Below are 13,802 nucleotides of genomic sequence, written 5' to 3' on the forward strand. Positions count from 1 at the left end.
AGTTACATAAAAATGTAGATTAGTCTAAGTTGAATCCAAAAATAAGAATGATCGCCCCTTGACTAATTGCTCAGACTAGTCCTTAAGACACTGTAGAGGCTAAGTTTATGCAACTGGCCCCTGGCTGTTGTCGTCCGTTGCCTGTCGTGCTCTTCAGTTTTACCTGGCATTGTCATAACATTGGACTTTTGATCCTCAGCTATAGCTCTCACGAGCTAAAAATGTTTTAAATGTGGATGAAAAAAAAAAAACCTCTTCACCATCAGTTGCATTTTACCGTATTTAATTTTAAACACCATATTACTGTAACAACAAATACTGCTTTATTCAAGGATGCCAGAAGTATTTCTCATTGTTCACCAGTGCTTGAGTCCTCAATATCCACAGACTCTAAAGTAAGTTGTGATTTGATAAACTGAAAGAATACCGACCTTTATCTTGGAGATTAAAGCTTTGAAAATCTAACACTTGTGAAAATACAACAAAGATATCTAACTAGTTGGCTCTGCTCAGGCAGCTAATGTGAGTGTAGTGTTGTGTTTATCTGCACTAGAGGGCGCTATGAGCAGCAGGTTGAGCAGCAGCTGAGACGCTTGGCTCGCCGGGTTCAGTGGCGGAGCCTGTAATCCAAGCTACTGGGAGGCTGAGGCTGGCGGATCGCTTGAGCTCAGGGCTTCTGGGCTGCAGTGGACTATGTCGATCGGGTGTCCGCACTAAGTTCGGTATCGATATGGTGCTCCTGGGGAACTCGGGACCACCAGGTCGTCTAAGGAGGGTGAACCGCCCAGGTCGGAGACGGAGCAGGTCAAAGCCCCGTGCCGATCAGTAGTGGGATCGCACCTGAGAATAGACACTGCAGTGCAGCCTGAGCAATACAGCGAGACCCAGACTTTTCTTAAATAACTTACAGGATAACTAATGTTTTAATGCATCCTTCATAACAAAAACTTGCTTTCAGGTAGTCGGCGCCAGTAGCCTCATGGACAGTGTGCAGATATATGAAGCTGTTGCTCTTCAGGCGTCTCGAGTTCGAGTCCTGGCTTGCGGACTTTTCGATCCGTCCTATTTTCCTCACACTTCATTTCCTGTCAATACTTAACTGTCCTATCAAAAGAAAGGCCAAAATGCCAAGAGTAAGTCTTAAAAATTATCCCCAAGTAAACTCCTTTAATTAATCAACATTAAAAACTCCATACAGCTGCTTTTAGATTTACCTCATTTTTGAGGTTTGCATAATTGATTCTGTTAAGCTCCTGTTAAACACTCTGAAGATGCTTTGAAACAATCTGATTTGTATAAAATGCTAAAATAAACATGATGTGCAGGACATTGTATCATTTCCTTGTTGTAACATGAGCATATTAAGCGACATACTACACAAATCTCAACTGCTTGACTGTTATTATTCTTAAAAATGAACATTTTTACCATGAAACAATACATTCAAAAACTTTTTTGAAAATGATTAAGATTGTACAGACATTTATTCAAGGTGTGAGGAAAATGTTACACCATGTGACTTGTTAATAATTCTTAATACTCCATCCCTGTAGTCCCTCACTTCAGTGCACAATACTGTCAAAAGTGTGGCCAGATGATGATGTTTATTTAGTTTAGGCACATCTGGCTGTTTTCGTCCGCTGCCTGTCATCCTCTTCAGGTCGACCTGGCGTTGTCATTGAACTTTCAGTCTTTAGTTATTATCTCTCACAAGCTGAAAATATTTCTGGAGGAAAATTACAAAAAAAAAAAAAAAAGAAGGAGAAGAAGAAGTTCTTCACCATCAGTTGCATTTACCATATTTCATTTTAAACACCATATATTAACAGTAAATACTGCTTTATTCAAGGATGCCGGAAGTATTTCTAATTTTTCACCAGTTCTAACTGCTTGAAGTAGTCCTCAGTATCCACAGAATCTCTCCAGTAAGGTGCGATTATTTGATAAACTCAACGAATCCCGACCTTTATCTGAGCATACTCCTCTCTTTCTGCAGTGGAACACAATTCCTCCCGTTTCAGTTCCTGCAGAACACATTTAGTTTGAGAGATGGATGAAATGACACGCATGTATGAAGAAAAGATAAGACAGAGCTAAGTTATGGATGAGGCTCTAAAATGCATGTTTCAAATGTACAAAATGAATACAAAATACAGCCCTTGGTGGTCTACTCTCACAAATTATTTTGGGGGACTTCATTGCAAAAGTGGCCCTCTAGAAAATTCACAAACCAACAAAGATATCTCACTAGTTGGCTCTGCTCAGGCAGCTAATGTGAGTGTAGTGTTGTGTTTATCTGCACTAGAGGGCGCTATGAGCAGCAGGTTGAGCAGCAGCGCTGAGACGCTTGGCTCGCCGGGTTCAGTGGCGGAGCCTGTAATCCAAGCTACTGGGAGGCTGAGGCTGGCGGATCGCTTGAGCTCAGGGCTTCTGGGCTGCAGTGGACTATGTCGATCGGGTGTCCGCACTAAGTTCGCATCGATATGGTGCTCCTGGGGAACTCGGGACCACCAGGTCGTCTAAGGAGGGGTGAACCGGCCCAGGTCGGAGACGGAGCAGGTCAAAGCCCCCGTGCCGATCAGTAGTGGGATCGCACCTGAGAATAGACACTGCAGTGCAGCCTGAGCAATACAGCGAGACCCAGACTTTTCTTAAATAACTTACAGGATAACTAATGTTTTAATGCAAGGGTTCCCAAACTCGGTCCTGGAGGGCGGTGTCCTGCAGAGTTTAACTCCAACTTGCCTCAACACACCTGCCGGGAAGTTTCTAGTATGCCTTGTAAGAGCTTGATTAGCTGGTTCAGGTGTGTCTAATTGGGGTTGGATCTAAACTCTGCAGGACACCGCCCTCAGTTCAGTTTGGGCACCCTGTTTTAATGCAACCTTCATAACAATAAAATTTGATGACAAAATGTTATTTTAAATAAAAATTGTTCCCATGTATTCAGCGCCAATAGCCTCACGGGCAGCGCACAGACATATAGGAGTTGCGCTTCGGGTGTCCCGAGTTCGAGTCCCAGATTGGGGACTGTTCCCGATCCCGTCCTATTTTGTCTCACACTTCACTTCTGTCAATACTTAACCGTCATATCAAAATAAAGGCCAAAAATAAATTTTAAAAAAGAATTATCCCTAGGTAAACTCTTTAATTAATACATTTTTCAATTCCATACAGCTGCTTTTGGATTTACCCCAATTTTTAGGTTTGCATAATTGATTCTGTTAAGTTCCTGTTAAACACTCTGAAGCTGCTTTGAAACAATCTGTTTTGTATAAAAGACTTAAATAAACATAAAGGTGTCTTTAAGATGTGCAGGTTGTTGCATCATTTACTTATTGTAACATGAGCATTAAGCGATATACTATACAAATCTCAACTGCTTGATTGTTATTATTCTTAAAAATAAATATTTTTACCATGAAAATATATTTAAAAACTTTTTGAAAATGATTAAGATTGTACAGACATTTATTCAAGGCCGGGGACCGTTTGCATAAAAGGTTAAGACTAGTCTTAAAAGTTAGTCAGCTGATTTTTTTCTTCAAGACTGGTCATAATGTTTTTTTAATTCAGTTACATAAAAATGTAGATTAGTCTAAGTTGAATCCAAAAAATAAGAATGATCGCCCCTTGACTAATTGCTCAGACTAGTCCTTAAGACACTGTAGAGGCTAAGTTTATGCAACTGGCCCCTGGCTGTTGTCGTCCGTTGCCTGTCGTGCTCTTCAGTTTTACCTGGCATTGTCATAACATTGGACTTTTGATCCTCAGCTATAGCTCTCACGAGCTAAAAATGTTTTAAATGTGGATGAAAAAAAAAAACCTCTTCACCATCAGTTGCATTTTACCGTATTTAATTTTAAACACCATATTACTGTAACAACAAATACTGCTTTATTCAAGGATGCCAGAAGTATTTCTCATTGTTCACCAGTGCTTGAGTCCTCAATATCCACAGACTCTAAAGTAAGTTGTGATTTGATAAACTGAAAGAATACCGACCTTTATCTTGGAGATTAAAGCTTTGAAAATCTAACACTTGTGAAAATACAACAAAGATATCTAACTAGTTGGCTCTGCTCAGGCAGCTAATGTGAGTGTAGTGTTGTGTTTATCTGCACTAGAGGGCGCTATGAGCAGCAGGTTGAGCAGCGCTGAGACGCTTGGCTCGCCGGGTTCAGTGGCGGAGCCTGTAATCCAAGCTACTGGGAGGCTGAGGCTGGCGGATCGCTTGAGCTCAGGGCTTCTGGGCTGCAGTGGACTATGTCGATCGGGTGTCCGCACTAAGTTCGGTATCGATATGGTGCTCCTGGGGAACTCGGGACCACCAGGTCGCCTAAGGAGGGTGAACCGGCCCAGGTCGGAGACGGAGCAGGTCAAAGCCCCGTGCCGATCAGTAGTGGGATCGCACCTGAGAATAGACACTGCAGTGCAGCCTGAGCAATACAGCGAGACCCAGACTTTTCTTAAATAACTTACAGGATAACTAATGTTTTAATGCATCCTTCATAACAAAAACTTGCTTTCAGGTAGTCGGCGCCAGTAGCCTCATGGACAGTGTGCAGATATATGAAGCTGTTGCTCTTCAGGCGTCTCGAGTTCGAGTCCTGGCTTGCGGACTTTTCCCGATCCCGTCCTATTTTCCTCACACTTCATTTCCTGTCAATACTTAACTGTCCTATCAAAAGAAAGGCCAAAATGCCAAGAGTAAGTCTTAAAAATTATCCCCAAGTAAACTCCTTTAATTAATCAACATTAAAAACTCCATACAGCTGCTTTTAGATTTACCTCATTTTTGAGGTTTGCATAATTGATTCTGTTAAGCTCCTGTTAAACACTCTGAAGATGCTTTGAAACAATCTGATTTGTATAAAATGCTAAAATAAACATGATGTGCAGGACATTGTATCATTTCCTTGTTGTAACATGAGCATATTAAGCGACATACTACACAAATCTCAACTGCTTGACTGTTATTATTCTTAAAATGAACATTTTACCATGAAACAATACATTCAAAAACTTTTTGAAAATGATTAAGATTGTACAGACATTTATTCAAGGTGTGAGGAAAATGTTACACCATGTGACTTGTTAATAATTCTTAATACTCCATCCCTGTAGTCCCTCACTTCAGTGCACAATACTGTCAAAAGTGTGGCCAGATGATGATGTTTATTTAGTTTAGGCACATCTGGCTGTTTTCGTCCGCTGCCTGTCATCCTCTTCAGGTCGACCTGGCGTTGTCATTGAACTTTCAGTCTTTAGTTATTATCTCTCACAAGCTGAAAATATTTCTGGAGGGAAAATTACAAAAAAAAAAAAAAAAAGAAGGAGAAGAAGAAGTTCTTCACCATCAGTTGCATTTTACCATATTTCATTTTAAACACCATATATTAACAGTAAATACTGCTTTATTCAAGGATGCCGGAAGTATTTCTAATTTTTCACCAGTTCTAACTGCTTGAAGTAGTCCTCAGTATCCACAGAATCTCCAGTAAGGTGCGATTATTTGATAAACTCAACGAATCCCGACCTTTATCTGAGCATACTCCTCTCTTTCTGCAGTGGAACACAATTCCTCCCGTTTCAGTTCCTGCAGAACACATTTAGTTTGAGAGATGGATGAAATGACACGCATGTATGAAGAAAAAGATAAGACAGAGCTAAGTTATGGATGAGGCTCTAAAATGCATGTTTCAAATGTACAAAATGAATACAAAATACAGCCCTTGGTGGTCTACTCTCACAAATTATTTTGGGGGACTTCATTGCAAAAGTGGCCCTCTAGAAAATTCACAAACCAACAAAGATATCTCACTAGTTGGCTCTGCTCAGGCAGCTAATGTGAGTGTAGTGTTGTGTTTATCTGCACTAGAGGGCGCTATGAGCAGCAGGTTGAGCAGCAGCGCTGAGACGCTTGGCTCGCCGGGTTCAGTGGCGGAGCCTGTAATCCAAGCTACTGGGAGGCTGAGGCTGGCGGATCGCTTGAGCTCAGGGCTTCTGGGCTGCAGTGGACTATGTCGATCGGGTGTCCGCACTAAGTTCGCATCGATATGGTGCTCCTGGGGAACTCGGGACCACCAGGTCGTCTAAGGAGGGTGAACCGGCCCAGGTCGGAGACGGAGCAGGTCAAAGCCCCGTGCCGATCAGTAGTGGGATCGCACCTGAGAATAGACACTGCAGTGCAGCCTGAGCGATACAGCGAGACCCAGACTTTTCTTAAATAACTTACAGGATAACTAATGTTTTAATGCAAGGGTTCCCAAACTCGGTCCTGGAGGGCGGTGTCCTGCAGAGTTTAACTCCAACTTGCCTCAACACACCTGCCGGGAAGTTTCTAGTATGCCTTGTAAGAGCTTGATTAGCTGGTTCAGGTGTGTCTAATTGGGGTTGGATCTAAACTCTGCAGGACACCGGCCCTCCAGTTCCGAGTTTGGGCACCCTTGTTTTAATGCAACCTTCATAACAATAAAATTTGATGACAAAAATGTTATTTTAAATAAAAATTGTTCCCATGTATTCAGCGCCAATAGCCTCACGGGCAGCGCACAGACATATAGGAGTTGCGCTGGTGTCCCGAGTTCGAGTCCCAGATTGGGGACTGTTCCCGATCCGTCCTATTTTGTCTCACACTTCACTTCTGTCAATACTTAACCGTCATATCAAAATAAAGGCCAAAATAAATTTTAAAAAGAATTATCCCTAGGTAAACTCTTTAATTAATACATTTTTCAATTCCATACAGCTGCTTTTGGATTTACCCCAATTTTTAGGTTTGCATAATTGATTCTGTTAAGTTCCTGTTAAACACTCTGAAGCTGCTTTGAAACAATCTGTTTTGTATAAAAGACTTAAATAAACATAAAGGTGTCTTTAAGATGTGCAGGTTGTTGCATCATTTACTTATTGTAACATGAGCATTAAGCGATATACTATACAAATCTCAACTGCTTGATTGTTATTATTCTTAAAAATAAATATTTTTACCATGAAAAATATATTTAAAAACTTTTTTGAAAATGATTAAGATTGTACAGACATTTATTCAAGGCCGGGGACCGTTTGCATAAAAGGTTAAGACTAGTCTTAAAAGTTAGTCAGCTGATTTTTTCTTCAAGACTGGTCATAATGTTTTTTAATTCAGTTACATAAAATGTAGATTAGTCTAAGTTGAATCCAAAAATAAGAATGATCGCCTTGACTAATTGCTCAGACTAGTCCTTAAGACACTGTAGAGGCTAAGTTTATGCAACTGGCCCCTGGCTGTTGTCGTCCGTTGCCTGTCGTGCTCTTCAGTTTTACCTGGCATTGTCATAACATTGGACTTTTGATCCTCAGCTATAGCTCTCACGAGCTAAAAATGTTTTTAAATGTGGATGAAAAAAAAAAAAACCTCTTCACCATCAGTTGCATTTTACCGTATTTAATTTTAAACACCATATTACTGTAACAACAAATACTGCTTTATTCAAGGATGCCAGAAGTATTTCTCATTGTTCACCAGTGCTTGAGTCCTCAATATCCACAGACTCTAAAGTAAGTTGTGATTTGATAAACTGAAAGAATACCGACCTTTATCTTGGAGATTAAAGCTTTGAAAATCTAACACTTGTGAAAATACAACAAAGATATCTAACTAGTTGGCTCTGCTCAGGCAGCTAATGTGAGTGTAGTGTTGTGTTTATCTGCACTAGAGGGCGCTATGAGCAGCAGGTTGAGCAGCAGCGCTGAGACGCTTGGCTCGCCGGGTTCAGTGGCGGAGCCTGTAATCCAAGCTACTGGGAGGCTGAGGCTGGCGGATCGCTTGAGCTCAGGGCTTCTGGGCTGCAGTGGACTATGTCGATCGGGTGTCCGCACTAAGTTCGGTATCGATATGGTGCTCCTGGGGAACTCGGGACCACCAGGTCGCCTAAGGAGGGGTGAACCGCCCAGGTCGGAGACGGAGCAGGTCAAAGCCCCGTGCCGATCAGTAGTGGGATCGCACCTGAGAATAGACACTGCAGTGCAGCCTGAGCGATACAGCGAGACCCAGACTTTTCTTAAATAACTTACAGGATAACTAATGTTTTAATGCATCCTTCATAACAAAAACTTGCTTTCAGGTAGTCGGCGCCAGTAGCCTCATGGACAGTGTGCAGATATATGAAGCTGTTGCTCTTCAGGCGTCTCGAGTTCGAGTCCTGGCTTATGGACTTTTCGATCCGTCCTATTTTCCCTCACACTTCATTTCCTGTCAATACTTAACTGTCCTATCAAAAGAAAGGCCAAAATGCCAAGAGTAAGTCTTAAAAATTATCCCCAAGTAAACTCCTTTAATTAATCAACATTAAAAACTCCATACAGCTGCTTTTAGATTTACCTCATTTTTGAGGTTTGCATAATTGATTCTGTTAAGCTCCTGTTAAACACTCTGAAGATGCTTTGAAACAATCTGATTTGTATAAAATGCTAAAATAAACATGATGTGCAGGACATTGTATCATTTCCTTGTTGTAACATGAGCATATTAAGCGACATACTACACAAATCTCAACTGCTTGACTGTTATTATTCTTAAAAATGAACATTTTTACCATGAAACAATACATTCAAAAACTTTTTTGAAAATGATTAAGATTGTACAGACATTTATTCAAGGTGTGAGGAAAATGTTACACCATGTGACTTGTTAATAATTCTTAATACTCCATCCCTGTAGTCCCTCACTTCAGTGCACAATACTGTCAAAAGTGTGGCCAGATGATGATGTTTATTTAGTTTAGGCACATCTGGCTGTTTTCGTCCGCTGCCTGTCATCCTCTTCAGGTCGACCTGGCGTTGTCATTGAACTTTCAGTCTTTAGTTATTATCTCTCACAAGCTGAAAATATTTCTGGAGGGAAAATTACAAAAAAAAAAAAAAAAAAAGAAGGAGAAGAAGAAGTTCTTCACCATCAGTTGCATTTTACCATATTTCATTTTAAACACCATATATTAACAGTAAATACTGCTTTATTCAAGGATGCCGGAAGTATTTCTAATTTTTCACCAGTTCTAACTGCTTGAAGTAGTCCTCAGTATCCACAGAATCTCTCCAGTAAGGTGCGATTATTTGATAAACTCAACGAATCCCGACCTTTATCTGAGCATACTCCTCTCTTTCTGCAGTGGAACACAATTCCTCCCGTTTCAGTTCCTGCAGAACACATTTAGTTTGAGAGATGGATGAAATGACACGCATGTATGAAGAAAAGATAAGACAGAGCTAAGTTATGGATGAGGCTCTAAAATGCATGTTTCAAATGTACAAAATGAATACAAAATACAGCCCTTGGTGGTCTACTCTCACAAATTATTTTGGGGGACTTCATTGCAAAAGTGGCCCTCTAGAAAATTCACAAACCAACAAAGATATCTCACTAGTTGGCTCTGCTCAGGCAGCTAATGTGAGTGTAGTGTTGTGTTTATCTGCACTAGAGGGCGCTATGAGCAGCAGGTTGAGCAGCAGCGCTGAGACGCTTGGCTCGCCGGGTTCAGTGGCGGAGCCTGTAATCCAAGCTACTGGGAGGCTGAGGCTGGCGGATCGCTTGAGCTCAGGGCTTCTGGGCTGCAGTGGACTATGTCGATCGGGTGTCCGCACTAAGTTCGGTATCGATATGGTGCTCCTGGGGGAACTCGGGACCACCAGGTCGTCTAAGGAGGGGTGAACCGGCCCAGGTCGGAGGCGGAGCAGGTCAAAGCCCCGTGCCGATCAGTAGTGGGATCGCACCTGAGAATAGACACTGCAGTGCAGCCTGAGCAATACAGCGAGACCCAGACTTTTCTTAAATAACTTACAGGATAACTAATGTTTTAATGCATCCTTCATAACAAAAACTTGCTTTCAGGTAGTCGGCGCCAGTAGCCTCATGGACAGTGTGCAGATATATGAAGCTGTTGCTCTTCAGGCGTCTCGAGTTCGAGTCCTGGCTTGCGGACTTTTCGATCCGTCCTATTTTCCCTCACACTTCATTTCCTGTCAATACTTAACTGTCCTATCAAAAGAAAGGCCAAAATGCCAAGAGTAAGTCTTAAAAATTATCCCCAAGTAAACTCCTTTAATTAATCAACATTAAAAACTCCATACAGCTGCTTTTAGATTTACCTCATTTTTGAGGTTTGCATAATTGATTCTGTTAAGCTCCTGTTAAACACTCTGAAGATGCTTTGAAACAATCTGATTTGTATAAAATGCTAAAATAAACATGATGTGCAGGACATTGTATCATTTCCTTGTTGTAACATGAGCATATTAAGCGACATACTACACAAATCTCAACTGCTTGACTGTTATTATTCTTAAAAATGAACATTTTTACCATGAAACAATACATTCAAAAACTTTTTTGAAAATGATTAAGATTGTACAGACATTTATTCAAGGTGTGAGGAAAATGTTACACCATGTGACTTGTTAATAATTCTTAATACTCCATCCCTGTAGTCCCTCACTTCAGTGCACAATACTGTCAAAAGTGTGGCCAGATGATGATGTTTATTTAGTTTAGGCACATCTGGCTGTTTTCGTCCGCTGCCTGTCATCCTCTTCAGGTCGACCTGGCGTTGTCATTGAACTTTCAGTCTTTAGTTATTATCTCTCACAAGCTGAAAATATTTCTGGAGGGAAAATTACAAAAAAAAAAAAAAAAAAAAAGAAGGAGAAGAAGTTCTTCACCATCAGTTGCATTTACCATATTTCATTTTAAACACCATATATTAACAGTAAATACTGCTTTATTCAAGGATGCCGGAAGTATTTCTAATTTTTCACCAGTTCTAACTGCTTGAAGTAGTCCTCAGTATCCACAGAATCTCTCCAGTAAGGTGCGATTATTTGATAAACTCAACGAATCCCGACCTTTATCTGAGCATACTCCTCTCTTTCTGCAGTGGAACACAATTCCTCCCGTTTCAGTTCCTGCAGAACACATTTAGTTTGAGAGATGGATGAAATGACACGCATGTATGAAGAAAAGATAAGACAGAGCTAAGTTATGGATGAGGCTCTAAAATGCATGTTTCAAATGTACAAAATGAATACAAAATACAGCCCTTGGTGGTCTACTCTCACAAATTATTTTGGGGGACTTCATTGCAAAAGTGGCCCTCTAGAAAATTCACAAACCAACAAAGATATCTCACTAGTTGGCTCTGCTCAGGCAGCTAATGTGAGTGTAGTGTTGTGTTTATCTGCACTAGAGGGCGCTATGAGCAGCAGGTTGAGCAGCAGCGCTGAGACGCTTGGCTCGCCGGGTTCAGTGGCGGAGCCTGTAATCCAAGCTACTGGGAGGCTGAGGCTGGCGGATCGCTTGAGCTCAGGGCTTCTGGGCTGCAGTGGACTATGTCGATCGGGTGTCCGCACTAAGTTCGGTATCGATATGGTGCTCCTGGGGAACTCGGGACCACCAGGTCGTCTAAGGAGGGTGAACCGCCCAGGTCGGAGACGGAGCAGGTCAAAGCCCCGTGCCGATCAGTAGTGGGATCGCACCTGAGAATAGACACTGCAGTGCAGCCTGAGCAATACAGCGAGACCCAGACTTTTCTTAAATAACTTACAGGATAACTAATGTTTTAATGCAAGGGTTCCCAAACTCGGTCCTGGAGGGCGGTGTCCTGCAGAGTTTAACTCCAACTTGCCTCAACACACCTGCCGGGAAGTTTCTAGTATGCCTTGTAAGAGCTTGATTAGCTGGTTCAGGTGTGTCTAATTGGGGTTGGATCTAAACTCTGCAGGACACCGCCCTCCAGTTCAGTTTGGGCACCCTTGTTTTAATGCAACCTTCATAACAATAAAATTTGATGACAAAATGTTATTTTAAATAAAAATTGTTCCCATGTATTCAGCGCCAATAGCCTCACGGGCAGCGCACAGACATATAGGAGTTGCGCTTCGGGTGTCCCGAGTTCGAGTCCCAGATTGGGGACTGTTCCCGATCCCGTCCTATTTTGTCTCACACTTCACTTCTGTCAATACTTAACCGTCATATCAAAATAAAGGCCAAAAATAAATTTTAAAAAAGAATTATCCCTAGGTAAACTCTTTAATTAATACATTTTTCAATTCCATACAGCTGCTTTTGGATTTACCCCAATTTTTAGGTTTGCATAATTGATTCTGTTAAGTTCCTGTTAAACACTCTGAAGCTGCTTTGAAACAATCTGTTTTGTATAAAAGACTTAAATAAACATAAAGGTGTCTTTAAGATGTGCAGGTTGTTGCATCATTTACTTATTGTAACATGAGCATTAAGCGATATACTATACAAATCTCAACTGCTTGATTGTTATTATTCTTAAAAATAAATATTTTTACCATGAAAAATATATTTAAAAACTTTTTTGAAAATGATTAAGATTGTACAGACATTTATTCAAGGCCGGGGACCGTTTGCATAAAAGGTTAAGACTAGTCTTAAAAGTTAGTCAGCTGATTTTTTTCTTCAAGACTGGTCATAATGTTTTTAATTCAGTTACATAAAAATGTAGATTAGTCTAAGTTGAATCCAAAAAATAAGAATGATCGCCCCTTGACTAATTGCTCAGACTAGTCCTTAAGACACTGTAGAGGCTAAGTTTATGCAACTGGCCCCTGGCTGTTGTCGTCCGTTGCCTGTCGTGCTCTTCAGTTTTACCTGGCATTGTCATAACATTGGACTTTTGATCCTCAGCTATAGCTCTCACGAGCTAAAAATGTTTTTAAATGTGGATGAAAAAAAAAAACCTCTTCACCATCAGTTGCATTTTACCGTATTTAATTTTAAACACCATATTACTGTAACAACAAATACTGCTTTATTCAAGGATGCCAGAAGTATTTCTCATTGTTCACCAGTGCTTGAGTCCTCAATATCCACAGACTCTAAAGTAAGTTGTGATTTGATAAACTGAAAGAATACCGACCTTTATCTTGGAGATTAAAGCTTTGAAAATCTAACACTTGTGAAAATACAACAAAGATATCTAACTAGTTGGCTCTGCTCAGGCAGCTAATGTGAGTGTAGTGTTGTGTTTATCTGCACTAGAGGGCGCTATGAGCAGCAGGTTGAGCAGCAGCTGAGACGCTTGGCTCTCGCCGGGTTCAGTGGCGGAGCCTGTAATCCAAGCTACTGGGAGGCTGAGGCTGGCGGATCGCTTGAGCTCAGGGCTTCTGGGCTGCAGTGGACTATGTCGATCGGGTGTCCGCACTAAGTTCGGTATCGATATGGTGCTCCTGGGGAACTCGGGACCACCAGGTCGCCTAAGGAGGGGTGAACCGCCCAGGTCGGAGACGGAGCAGGTCAAAGCCCCGTGCCGATCAGTAGTGGGATCGCACCTGAGAATAGACACTGCAGTGCAGCCTGAGCAATACAGCGAGACCCAGACTTTTCTTAAATAACTTACAGGATAACTAATGTTTTAATGCATCCTTCATAACAAAAACTTGCTTTCAGGTAGTCGGCGCCAGTAGCCTCATGGACAGTGTGCAGATATATGAACCGCATGACGGCTACCCTGCAGCGCTGCCCATCTGAGCCATCTCAAAAATGACACCACTTTTCAGCGCAAGCTCTCTAAGCCACCGAGTTAAGCAGTCGACCAAGTTTAAATTGAAGGCGAGGAACTAAGATCGGCGAGAAGCAGGCTTGAAAACGCACAGACACACTGCTAGTTTTACTTGAGGCGGCGTGCGATTGGCCAAGGAAGGCAGAATGGAAGGATACTGCTCAAGAAAAGAGTCTCCAAAGAGAGAGGCGGGCTCATCCGGGTTTGAACCCGGGACCTCTCGCACCCTAAGCGAGA

The 13,802-nt window shown here is 41.7% G+C and overlaps 2 long non-coding RNA genes across 2 annotated transcripts; both read right to left on the reverse strand.

Annotated features, from left to right (window-relative positions):
• Positions 1–1,188: 1,188 nt before the first annotated feature.
• LOC131535021 (uncharacterized) lies at positions 1,189–2,710 on the reverse strand. Its single transcript, XR_009269486.1, has 3 exons — positions 2,665–2,710; positions 1,878–2,024; positions 1,189–1,726 (listed from the first exon to the last, which is right to left on the reverse strand). It is a non-coding gene; the product is annotated as an uncharacterized LOC131535021 (long non-coding RNA).
• Positions 2,711–10,112: 7,402 nt separating this feature from the next.
• On the reverse strand, positions 10,113–11,625 carry LOC131535022 (uncharacterized). The gene is made up of 3 exons (XR_009269487.1): positions 11,580–11,625; positions 10,795–10,941; positions 10,113–10,640 (listed from the first exon to the last, which is right to left on the reverse strand). It is a non-coding gene; the product is annotated as an uncharacterized LOC131535022 (long non-coding RNA).
• Between the last annotated feature and the right edge of the window lie 2,177 nt (positions 11,626–13,802).

This window comes from Onychostoma macrolepis, unplaced genomic scaffold (genome assembly GCF_012432095.1).
Source record: "Onychostoma macrolepis isolate SWU-2019 unplaced genomic scaffold, ASM1243209v1 Scaffold100, whole genome shotgun sequence".
Classification (NCBI taxonomy): Eukaryota; Metazoa; Chordata; class Actinopteri; order Cypriniformes; family Cyprinidae; genus Onychostoma; species Onychostoma macrolepis.